The sequence below is a fragment of the Mobula hypostoma genome, chromosome 10 (genome assembly GCF_963921235.1).
Source record: "Mobula hypostoma chromosome 10, sMobHyp1.1, whole genome shotgun sequence".
NCBI lineage: Eukaryota > Metazoa > Chordata > Chondrichthyes > Myliobatiformes > Myliobatidae > Mobula > Mobula hypostoma.
The window spans coordinates 21,959,974-21,972,764 of record NC_086106.1 but is presented as its reverse complement, the minus strand read 5'-3'; positions in this window follow the sequence as shown (position 1 = coordinate 21,972,764).

The following is a 12,791-nucleotide window of genomic DNA, read 5'->3' as shown; positions in this document are numbered from 1 at the left end:
CTAACTGATATAGCCATAGACAATTTCACTGATATATAGACTTTTAGAATAACAGAAAACATGAATTTTAACATATTCGATATCACTGATGTGAAAAGAATGTTCAGCACATTTGATATATCTTTCCACGTTTTGCAATGCAGGCATAAACACACTGCCACATACTGTGCCAGAATTATCACATTGAAGGAAGTGTCGATTAGGTGATTGCAGAGTCCTCTACACAGCGCATTTCGATTCTCCCTAACGGAGTATGCTTTATATGTCGATCTTTCTTCCTTCATTTCTATGACACCAATCATTATTTGATGCGATTTAGAGTAGGCTGTTAAACCTATCAAATAAGTTATGTCTAGATATATTCCATTTTATATCGAAGCCCAAAGGAATCCATTACACAGAATGCCACTCAGTACTATAGTACATTATATTTTTTGTGATACCATACTGATCCCAGAAACCCTGCAAATATTGGTGTGGCTGCATAAAGCTGCAGCTGTTTCACGTTTATGCTGCTTCGTTTCCAATGTTTGGATTAATGTAATATGCACTGATCTACTGTATTTCCGTGAACTAGTTGCTACCCGGCATCATAACTAGTGTTGGTAAGGGACATTTTGAATAAACACAAATGGAGGGATTACTAAATAAACTTTTATCTCAAACTTCACATTAAAAAAAAACATGTATCATAGGGAGTTATACGGGATTAATCAATTTATCACTGGAGGAAATTAGTCTGTAGTTAAACGCTGTTGTTAGCCTACATTGGATCTGATGATATGTACAACAGTGTCATGAAGGAAGTACTTATGGAAATTAGAAATATGCGACAGACGGTCAGACGGTGCTGATGCTTTGTGTATAGGGGTAAGGAACTATCAGGGTAAACAGTTCCTGAAGGGCGTGGTGCACAGACCACCCCAAGCAGTAGTCAGCGAGTGTTAGAAAATCAGAACTGGATATAGACAATACATACAAAATTGATAATATTACAATATATATGGGGGAATTAAATATGCATGGATATTTGGAAGATCTATTAGTGCTAGATTCGAGCAAAGGGAGTTTCTACGGTGCCTACGAAATCGATCTTCAGAGCACATCATGGATGAACCCAAGTGGTGATCTGATTTCTGCTTTGTGTGTACTGCAATGAACCAGATTTAATGGAAACCTTAAGGTTAAAGTACACATCGAGGAAAATGATCATAATATGATAACGTTCACCCTGAAAAATTGAGAATAAAAGTCAGATGTATCAGTATTCCAGTGAAATAAAAAGGAATGACAGAAGTATCAAAAAGGAGTTGGTCAGATATACTTGGAAATCACAATGCAGGGCTGGCAGCAGAGAAGGAATGTCTGGAATTTCTGGAAGGTATTCGGAATCTGCAGATTCTATGTATCGCAAAGACGAATATATATTCTAAAGGGAAGATGGCAGAACGTTGACTAACAAGAGAAGTCAAGGCCAACATAAAAGCCAATCTTAGGGCATATATTGCAGCGGAAAAAATAGTGCATATTTAGAGCATTACGAAACCCTAAGTAGATGCAACTGGGCCTGTGTGTACTCCGAATAATTCAGTATGTTGAGGGGCTTGCAGGTTGCATACTTAGAAAGGTAGTTTTACCCACGGGGCAGGACACAGGAAACTGGGTGATACTCGCGAAGGGAAAGGTGTTAAGGAGCCAGTATTTCACCTCAATAACTTTGGATTAGGTTCAGGTGGATGTCCTAACAGAGCAAAGATTCAGAGTTCGAATCTATACCACCGAGTCGGCCTATATGCCTCAGGAAGGAGGAGGGAGAACAAGAAAGTGGTATTGATAGGGAAATCGTTATTTAGGTATACGGACAGTAGGTTTAGTTGACGGAAATAAAAATCAAAGGTTCCCCAATAGAGTGGATCCTGCTGGGGTCCAGGGTCCAGCATATTCTTAAGTGGGAGCCTAAATATCCAGTAGACGTTGTCTAGGTACAGTAGGTATCACTCAAATGGGCATGATGAGTGACGATGTTCTGAATAGCTTGTTCAGCGAATTTGGTACAAATTAAAGAGCAGGATCTCAGGTTTTGTGATATCAGGATTGCTACACGTCCGACGTGCAGGTGAGGCCAGAACTGGAGAAAATATAAAGTTTGATCTGTGGCTCAGAATTTGGTAGTGGAAGGGCGGCATAAGATATTAAGATTATCTAATGTCATCGACGGATGTTTTCTTAATGCTGTACTATGTGGTGTAAACTAGAGTTGCAGGGCGATGGGAAGCCCAGTGTAAGAACATTCAGTGTAGACCTTCTGGTGACAGATGATGCTACGTCCTTTGAAAAATATTAATAATCAAAAGTTGAAGCATCGTGCGATTAGGTCCGAGCTATGTTTATTTCAAAGCAAGAAATATTGTTGGCATGGCGGACAGCAGTGCTGAAGAGAGTTAACTGACTTGAAATCAACCAGGTAAGGTGCCGTGTAAGGTACGGAAAAAAAATCGAAAATGGTGCAGTTCCTGTGCTCCAATCCGCGCAGTATACAATATACAGAATAAGGTAGATGAACTTGCAGCACTGTTGCAGATTCGATGTTATGATGTTCTAGGCAACACTGAAGAGTGACTAAAAGATAGTAACTGGGAATTTAATGTCCAAGGATACGTATAGCATCGAAACAATGGGTAAGCAGTAAAGGGGGCAGCGTTGTTCTGTTGGTATGATATATATATATTTTTTTTTAAATAGAGGTTACAGAGGTTCAGAAACTATTAAATCATTATGGGTACAGCTAGAAACTGCAGTGGTTAAAATACTTTGATAGGAGTTGCATATAGACCCCTAAACGTTCGTAAGACTTTGGCTTACAAATTAAGGTTGCTTATAGAAAATGCATGCCAAAGGGTATTATTACAATACTCATGGGGGAGCTTAAAGTGACAGTAGATTGGAAAAATGAGGTTGGTGCTGAATTAAAGAAGTTTCCAAAGTGTCAACAAAATGTGTTTCTTTTTAGAACAATTGTAGTTGAGCCCACGAGAGGATCAAGTATTCTGCTTTGGCTGTTGTGCTACGAACCAAGATTGATTGGAGATTTGAAGGTAAATTCACTCTTCGGGGCAAGTGATTATAATATTATTGAAAATACCCTGAAATTTGAGAACGAGAGGCTCAATCCATATGGATGATTATTCCGTGTGCAGTGAAGGCAATTACAAAGGCATGAGGGAGGAACTGGGCAGAAATCGTTGGAAAATAACACCGGTAGGTATGACGGCAGAGCAGCAATGACTCTAATTTCCCTCAGCAATTAAGGAGGAACAGAATATACACATACTAAGCAGGAAGATGCATTCTAAAGAAAAAAAATGACAAGACTGTGTAAAAACAGAAACCAAACTTAACGTAAAAGTAAAAGCGCGGGCATATCATAGAGCAAAAACTGGTTTGAGGGTAGAAAATTGGATAACTAAAACGTTATCAATAAGGAAAAGAAAGCATGTTAAAGTAAGCCGGCCAATAATATGAAAGAAGATACCAAAATGTTCTTCAAATGTCAAAGTGGATATCAGAGTGCAGATTGTCGAAGTGATTCAGAATAGAATTTACGGCGTCATTTAATAAAGAGCGCAATAATTGTATTTTATTTCACGTCAGGAAGGCCCCGGGAGCTGTAACTGTATAGTATCTATTTCGAATATTTCGTTTTTTTGTGGGGATTGGCGGGGGGGGGGGGGTGGGGGCGGGATTCTGGTGAATATCTGTAAGGTGCGATATTCCTTTGTTGCAGACACAGTCGTGTTTACCGTATGTTTTCAGGGCCTGGCGTACACATTAAAGATTATGTATTGTGGTCACTCATATGGAGCCTCCGGAGTGATGAAATAAATAAAATATTTCGGTTTCTGCAATCGATTGGCGGCTAAATACGGTGAATAGTTTTATTCAGATGTTTCCAGAAGTAAGGGGCGACGCTTCACATCGAATCGACGTCAATGATAACGACGAAGTTTACCATATTCTTTCAGAGATAAGTGATACTTTAAATATCTATCTCAATGGAAGTGCAGAAGGAAACTCTCAATAAGTTCAACATGGGAATTTGTTGAAATTTAAATCACAAGGGAGATAATTGATACGGGATCTATTCGAAAAGTGGCACCAAGACTAACACATTTTATACAGAGGAAGATTAAAAGCGAGAGTTGGTCCGAGAGGTGAACTACCCTCCTGCGATCTTTTTTTTTAATGAATGTCCGTGTGTTTGGTCATTTCCATGGTACTGCTTGCCTCGTTTAGTCCATACAGCATGTTACTTCTATATTTTTATTTTTTTGCAAGATAACTTACCATGCAGGTACGATACCAGTATTGTACCGCATCCTCAAGAAATTTAAATCACCTAAGGTGAAGTAAAATAAAATCATTGCGCCATTTTTACAAATAATGTCGGGCATTGTCTCCCTAATGACATGGTTCCAAATAGTTACTCACACGGTGTGACGACATTCATTATTTAAATGCGGTGATATGTATTTAATTATGAATGATTTAATGTTTAATTGGGGAACTTCATCGAAGCAGGAAGACCGAAGCAGCAGAAGACCATACGGCAGTTCGCAGCTGTCCCTTCCTGGAATTTAATCATGGCTGATCGTCCAAATTTCAGTCAGTATTCCTGCTCCTCTAGATACCATTCTGGAAAACCCTTTTCACCACACACTTCTATAAACCTATGTATTGATTTGATACTTGTTTTTGCTCCCGTTCCATACACATCTCTCACAGCACAGCGGCCTGCAGTCTACATAGTCAGGACGCCAGCATGATTTTTTTTTAATCAGAACGATCAAGCTGGCTAGCATTGTGGCGCGTATTAACAGTACAGCATGTTACTATCGGGGCAGATTTTGAAGTCGTTGTTGAGGAATGGCCTTGACAGGCATTCGTCCACTGCTGGTTGTGCTGGGAGCAACTTTTTTAGGCACAAAATGCACAGCTGTTTCCGTTCAGTTACATTGTCAACGTCTATTCCTGCCGGACTGTGAAATATGGCATTCTTGTGACAGAAAACCGTTAAAATGTGGAGTGAGAGAGAACTGAAAATACAGTTTGTTTACCCAGTAATTTAAGTTGATTATTAAAACAGTTATCTAATGTATATGAAGGAAGATCAGCATGGTTGTGTGATACAGAGTGTGGAATCAGTATAGGGGACTGATTTTGGACGATAGCTCTAATTAAATTGGATGGTATCAATTGACTGATGGAATAGTTTACAGGGACGATTAATCTGTCGGCAGTTTCTTGTGCTCCATTTCCTCAGTCATGGCAGTAATACACCGTGTGGTTGAAATACTTTCCTTTAAGATTGCAAAGCAACACAAAGTTAAAGATAAACTAGTCTTTCATATATTGCATTCATCTATTCTACTTAAACTGACCGTTTATTACTTTCATCAATATTGCACTTTTAAATGCGATTGCAGGCGAAATGTATCATGGAGGGATTAACGCTTAATGGAATTATTGCATTTAATTTATTTTCCCGTCCACATGTAATCTGCATCTCTCATTCAATATCTGTGGCCGGAGTCCAGCATTTGACTTTAATGAAGCAACTGAAAGGAAACACCTGTGTGCCTCATGCAACGAAAAACAAACCGATTCCAGTCGGCTGCGCAAAGACAGAAAGTAATTGGTTATGAAAAAGAACACCATGAGGTCAACATCTTCCCAGCAACAGGTCTCACATACTGCCAGAAAATGGTCGTATTGGTCAGGTGGTGCAACATTCAGATTATGTGCAAATTTAGGTTATCTTTCACAGAATACAAGGGAGCTGGGTCTCTTTTTATTTTCAAATTCTCAGACAGAACTCGACAGGTTACTTCCCTGCAGCGACCATTCCTCATCAAGAAAATATGGGGATTTCGATTAACGGTAATATTGAGATAAGAATATAGAAATGGTATGTCCCTGCCATCGCTTCATCACCCCTGGTAACACATCCACTGTTGCACTTGCACGTGGAAACTGTTCCACGATCGCCCAAGCTCGCATTTTAGCTCCTGGATAGACCGAAAGATAGTTTTGCTACAAAATGTCTATCCATTTGCTCATTCTTGGATTGCCATTTTTGGAATATCCGATCGCGTCAGATGGAAAAGCGTGACATTACTGATGGAATAGAAAGGGACCACCAATACTGCACCCCACCCTTAAGCACGGCAGAGGAATCCATACCATTGATTCTGAACATGAAAATCCCCCAACAGCATTCCATAGAATGTGTCGGTAATGGATACGCCTGAATAAAATGTCAAAATTATTTGACCATGGCCAAGAAATATAGCAGGGCCATAAAATATCATTTTAGAGCACATTAAAATTCCAAAACTCTCCTTTTAAATGCGACTGACCAACGGAGAACACAATCCATTGAGGTTGAGATTATTAGAATAGGATCTCCAAAAGGGTGATCACATTCGATCATCTAAATCTGCCCTTCCATAACGTCTCGAACATCGTTTTTATGGAACGTCCACAGTGTAAAGGGCTACATTCGGTCGCTGTGAATTTTAGCCATGTTTGAGAAAAGCTTCCCTTGAAATAATCACTTTAACAGGTCTCAGAAAACGACAACGTGAATCAGAATTCAGATGTTTTGTTTTCTCTGATCTTGCGTCTGATAAAGGAGAACAATGCAGAGAATAGGGATGTTATTGCGGAGATTATTAACACACATTTCGAACTAAATTACAAGGTAGTGTTGGGTATCTTGAAGAGGTTTGAAGTCGATGTATCCGGACACTTTCCTTGGAAAAGTTACCGACGATAATTAATATGGAGAGGATTTAAGAACATTGAGAAATCATTTTCCTAATTAATATGAGCCTGTTGTAGTTTGTACAGGCCCATCAGGTCTTGCCCTAGCGACCGATTTTTTTTTTTTTTTTCTTTTTTGAAAGGTGCCAATGCTAATTGACGGAGTATAGCTGTGAATGTTGTCTAGATTAATTTTAGTCAAACATTCATCAGATTAGTCACGGGACCTCATCAGAAAAACTAAGATGCAAGAGATGAATGCTTAATACGCCATTTTGTATTCATAAATGGCTTGTCCAGGAGAGAGAGAGAGAGTTGACGGTCTAAGGGCCTTATTTTAGCAGGAGTTATGGATTTTAATAGTGTTGTGCAGGGATATGTGCTGGAATCTCAGTTAATTGTGAGATAGATAAATAATAGCATTAACCTATTAATGAGTGGGTTTGTGAAAAGTTTGCTGATGTTGTGGATAGGGTAGACAATTCGTCAAACAGAGTAGAAAATGGAGCTGTTGCAGATATGGTTGGTAAAATGAAAATCGGATTCAGCCCTGCCAAATGCGCAGTACTGCAGGTTGGTAAGTTAAACGTAAAGATAAAATACACTATTCAGTTCGCTACCCTGAAGAGTGCAAATTAGCAGAATGATAATAGAGTATAAAACCATCTTTGAGAGAAGGAACATCTCGGACGTAAAGAGGAATTTATTAAATCTCGCTCGATCTGTACTCGGTATGTTAAGTTTCCCTAAGAGTACTGGAAAAATATCCTGAACGATATTGATTGATACCTATTTTAATACACTGCAGCTGACAGAAGGATAATTGAAAGGTGAATCATTACTACTACATTGCTTGATTATTTGCATATTTCTCCCTCCAAATACGTTCTGCGTTGGTGGGGAAAATTTGGTTCAATTTCTGTTCCTCCACATTCTAACCTGGGACTTGTATTTCTGAGAGTATTTATGTCAGCGCCAACCGCGAGTCCATCTGCGATTACTATAGATTTTAGAACATTAAATAAGCAGATAAGTAGATTCCCACACCTGAGCATAAAGTTACGTGTTTGTTTGTGTTCTCTTTAATGACTACTTATGCAACATGCACTGCAATTTTGCGGGTATTAACATCAGTCTTGGCAAACAACACAATCTACCACTTGCAACCGACTGGATACCAGATAACATTTCACTTCTGTTAATTCTGTTTCTGTTATTGTGTGCAGTTTTGGTCCGCTAATCGGAGGAAAGACATTCTTGCAATAGAGGGAGTACAAAGAAGGTTCACCAGATTGATTCCTGGGATGGCAGGACTTCCATATAATGAAAGATTGTATCGACTAGGATTATACTCTCTGGAATTTAGAAGATTGAGGGGGGATCTTATTGAAACGTATAATATTCTAAAAGGATTGGGGAGGCTAGATGCAGGAAGATAGCTCCCGCTGTTGGGGAAGTCCAGAACGAGGGGTCACAGTTTGAGGATTAAGGGCGAGCCTTTTGGGACAGAGATGAGAAAAAAAAAATCATCACAGAGAGAGTGCTGAATCTGTGGAATTGTCTGCCACAGGGAACAGTTGAGGCCAGTTCATTGGCTATATTTAAGAAGGAGTTGATATGGCCCTTGTGGCTAAAGGTTCAGGGCGTATGAAGAGATAGCAGGTACTATTTATGAGTTGGAGGATCAGCCATGATCATACTGAATGACGTGCAGGCTCAAGGGGCCGAATGGCCTGCTCCCGCACCTATTATCTGCGTTTTTAATTCCTCAGGTGAACACAATCTTGAGCCATCATGCAGTGTCTGAAATGTTTTCATAATTCGAAAACGGGGAACAGTCAGCAAATATGCAGGAAACGTTCGAGAGCAGGAGTTAACAGATGAGAAAATAAAGGATGGCAAAAAAGGAGATAACCTGGCAGAACATAAATAGTTGAACGATATATTCCTACTTCTTCTCTTAAATGTAAATGTTGTGTCCCGGTTTCATTTAAGATAAGCCTGTCTTAACTTTCTAATATGGCGTAGCAGTGCAACGAGTTGTGTCACGTTTAATATGCTGCAATGACATGGAAGCGAATAAGTTAGCTTAACTCATTACAGTGCAATATTTAAGTTAGGTGGCGCATTCATGCTGAAGGTTTTGATGATTTTCAACGTTCATTCCGTGACAACGTCGCTTTTGCCTGGTAACATCAATTTATTTCTCATCCCTAAAACATACGGGATAAACATATTCTGTTGGCGCTAGAAATGTGGCGAGACTTGGTGATGTCGTGGGGAGCGTAGCCGACGCACTAAGACATCAGCGGAAGCTATTGCAGGTATGGGCGGTGAAAGGTCGACTGTATTTCGCTCTGCCAACTGGGTAATGATTCAGCTTCGTAAGACAAACGTAAAGATAAAATACACTGTTAATTTCGATACAGTGAATAGTGTTGCGAAGCAGAAGGATCTTGTAGTGCAGGTTCACAGCCACCTGGAAGTAGCTACATAGGATGATAGTGTGATTAATAAGACACCTAACATCCTTGCAGTTAAAAGTCGTTGCATGAAATTCTAAAGTCAGGAAGCTATTTTGCTAGTTTACGGATGTCTGGTTAAAAGCACTTGGAATTTTGCATAATTTTCTGTTCACCGCAATATGGGAGATACGTCGGGGATTCTGTGTGGTGCAGAAGGTTTCGCGAGGATGCTGCCTGGATTTGAAGACATATGATACCACGTGTGGTTCGATGCGTTCCGATTATTCTCTCTGGAGTGGCGCATGGCGCGGGGAGATGTATGGAAATTTATACGATTCTGAGAAGATTAGAAAAATATCGGCGAACAGCACCTTATTTTCAGTCGTTGTCCTTTTCTGTTTTCTGTGTTTTATATATATATATATCTTATGGGAGAGGGCATGCATTTAATGTGAGACAGGGTAATTATTTTCAACGGAGGAGAAGATGGCGGAGCGACGGCAGCGCGCGCGGCCTCTCCGGTGAATGATATCTGTGACGTGTTAAGTAGGGGACCGTGACCAATTCTAATTTAATGAAGACGGGCGTGAGAGTACGGAGGAACAGCTGGGAAACCTCTGAAATGCCCGCCTCGCTGCCGCTGCTACTGTATGGTAACTGGAATCTCCAGAGCAGAAGGCCCCGAATCCTCGGCTTTGCTTGGTTCAGTGGCAGGGGATAGGTCGAAGGCGCTCGTCAGAGGATAGTGCTTAGGAAGCTGTATCAGAGGGACTGGTCGGAGGCTCGTAGTATTCCGACGGACGGACTCAGTGTCGGCAGTGTACGGCTGCTTCAAAGGTATCGGCAAGTTGACGGTGCCGGAGGGTTATGGCAGGGAGTTCTTCCCCCCCCACACCCTTTTGTCGCCGCTATCGGGGACACGGGAGTCGTTCGACTCGGGAACTTTGAGATTTTGTTTTACTGTGACCATGGTTTGTTCTTCATCAAATTATGCCATTGCTTTGCACTGCTGTAACTATGTCTTATAATTATGTGCTTCTGTCAGTGTTAGTCTTTGGTTTGTCTTGTTTTCTATGATATCACTCCGGAGAAACATTGTATCATTTCTTAACGCATGTATGCCTTTCTAATTGACAATAAAAGTGGACTGAGTGTTTTTATAATCTATTTTTTTTAATTACATATAGATTCGTGAGTACATTGCCCGAAATGCACTGTAAGGGGTGGTGGTAGAGGCCTTGTCACAGATCATTAACAGGATCAATGCCAAATCCAACTCTTTCAGTTTCTGCCTGGGAACATCTTTTGATCGTCGGAAATGTGTTCGTCCATCGTCGACGTCGTTGAAGACCTCGACACGATTATGATGGTGTTGAGACTAGCGAGTCATTTGGATTTAAATGAGGGGGAGTTGCGCAGCGTCAGCCTCACTCTCTCTTCTCAATTCCCATCTGGATTCAGTGGCAAAACAGTGTCAAGACGGCTGGAGATGGGACAAGGTGCAGTGGATGACCAGGACTTCTTCTGTGTGTTGACGTGCTCTACACGTTCCACGACGCTTGCAGAGACCGCCGTCCTGACCGTTGGCCCATCCATTGGTCTCGTCCACTCAATCCGCTGGAGTCTGTCTTCACATGCTGGGATAGACAACTCCCTGTCTCACCGACCGTTTGAGACCCGTCGGCTACCCTCTGCTGGTTTAGCCCGATGTTCGAAGCCGTTGCCCGGGGCGTGGCCGCTGTCGCATGGATACGGCTACGGAGAGACACAGGTGAGAGCTGAGTGTCAGTTGGCGACCAAAGGTGGCCTAACCGCCTTGAAAAGGACACGACATTTCCTGCACCAGACATGCTACCCCACCCTGACAGCCCATACACCCCCAGTGGGAAATACATTAACGATGGACGACAACAACTCCAGCAGACACTGCTCAGATCAACAATTCAGACGATCATTTAATTAATATGATGATGGTGATTATTATTATTATTATGGAAAATATCTATCTATCTATTTATCTATCTATCTATCTATCTATCTATTTATTTATTTATTCCTTCATTCATTCGGTATCTCTGTATAAAACCAGTTCTGAGAGGAAAAAAAGAAAACAAAAAAAAATATAATTAGGACGATAACTGGGCAGGGATAAAGAGAGCGGGTGAGTTATTGAATTGCACTGGACCCGTAATCAGTACGTTCCGATTCCCTGTGATTACGGGGAAAAAGACCCAGATTGATCCTGAATAACATTTCTAATTTAATCTCCTCCAGCTGACAGAAACATAACTGATACATTAACCATTACTGGTCGATAGTTTGAATATTTGCATCTCTCTCTCTGAAAATATGTTATGCGTTGGTGGGGACAAATATGTTCCGTTTCTGTCCTTCTGCATTCTAATCTGGGATTTACATTTCTGACATTATTTATATCAACACCTAGCTCGAGTCCATCTGTGATCACTACAGATATAATCACATTAGTAAGCTGATTAACATTTTCCCACAACTAACCAGAAAGTTCTCATTTGAATGATTATCATTAGCTTGTGCAGCATTCTCTCAGAATTGTTGGGCATTCACATCAATTTTTAAAAATATTGCAACCAGCTGGATGCCAGATAGCATTTTTGATGTTAAAATTCCACAGAACAGCGCAGACTTGAGTTATTCTGCAGTTTTCAAAATGTGTTCATAATCCCTGAAAAGCAAATACTCACCAAATGCACACATATATATATATATGCGCATGACAAAAGTTGAATGTCAAAATGAAGATAACCTGACACTAGTTGAGCGATATGATACTGGTCCTTTTCTTACTCTTATGTACCGATTTCGTGTCCCGATTTAATTTAATTAAAGGCTGGCTTTTCATGCTGACATGGCATAGTAGCACATCATGTTGCACAGCGTTCAATCTGCTGCAATGACGTGGTAGAGCACAAGTTAGCAGAAACCATTAAAGCGATAATTCTCCGTTAGGTCGTCCATTCCCGATGACGCCTGTAATGGGTTTGTACGTTCTCCACGTGCCCACTTTGTTTTAGTCGGGAATGTCGATTTATTTCACATTCTAAAGAATGACGTAATAAGCATGCTACGTTGGCCCTGGGAATTACGCGGCCCTTAAGAATGCTCAAACAAGTAAATCACATGGCTGTAAAACATTGGAGCAGAATAAGGTAATGCGTCTCAGCGATTCTGCTCCTCAATTCTATCACGGCTAATTTATTAACACTTACAACCCTATTTTCCTGTCTCCCCCCCCCCCCCCCCGCGTCCCGGAAACCTGACGCCCTAACTAATCAAGGACATATCAAAGGCCACTTAAATGTCTTGTGACACTTGGCGTCCACAGCGCTTTTTTTAAACACTGAATTGCAAAGAATACGCTCCACTTCGATGAAGAAAATCCTCCTCCTTTATGTTCTAAGTGGACATCGCTCCGGTCTGAGGCACATCGACAGCAGGGGGAGAAACAAAAAAAGAAAGAAAGAA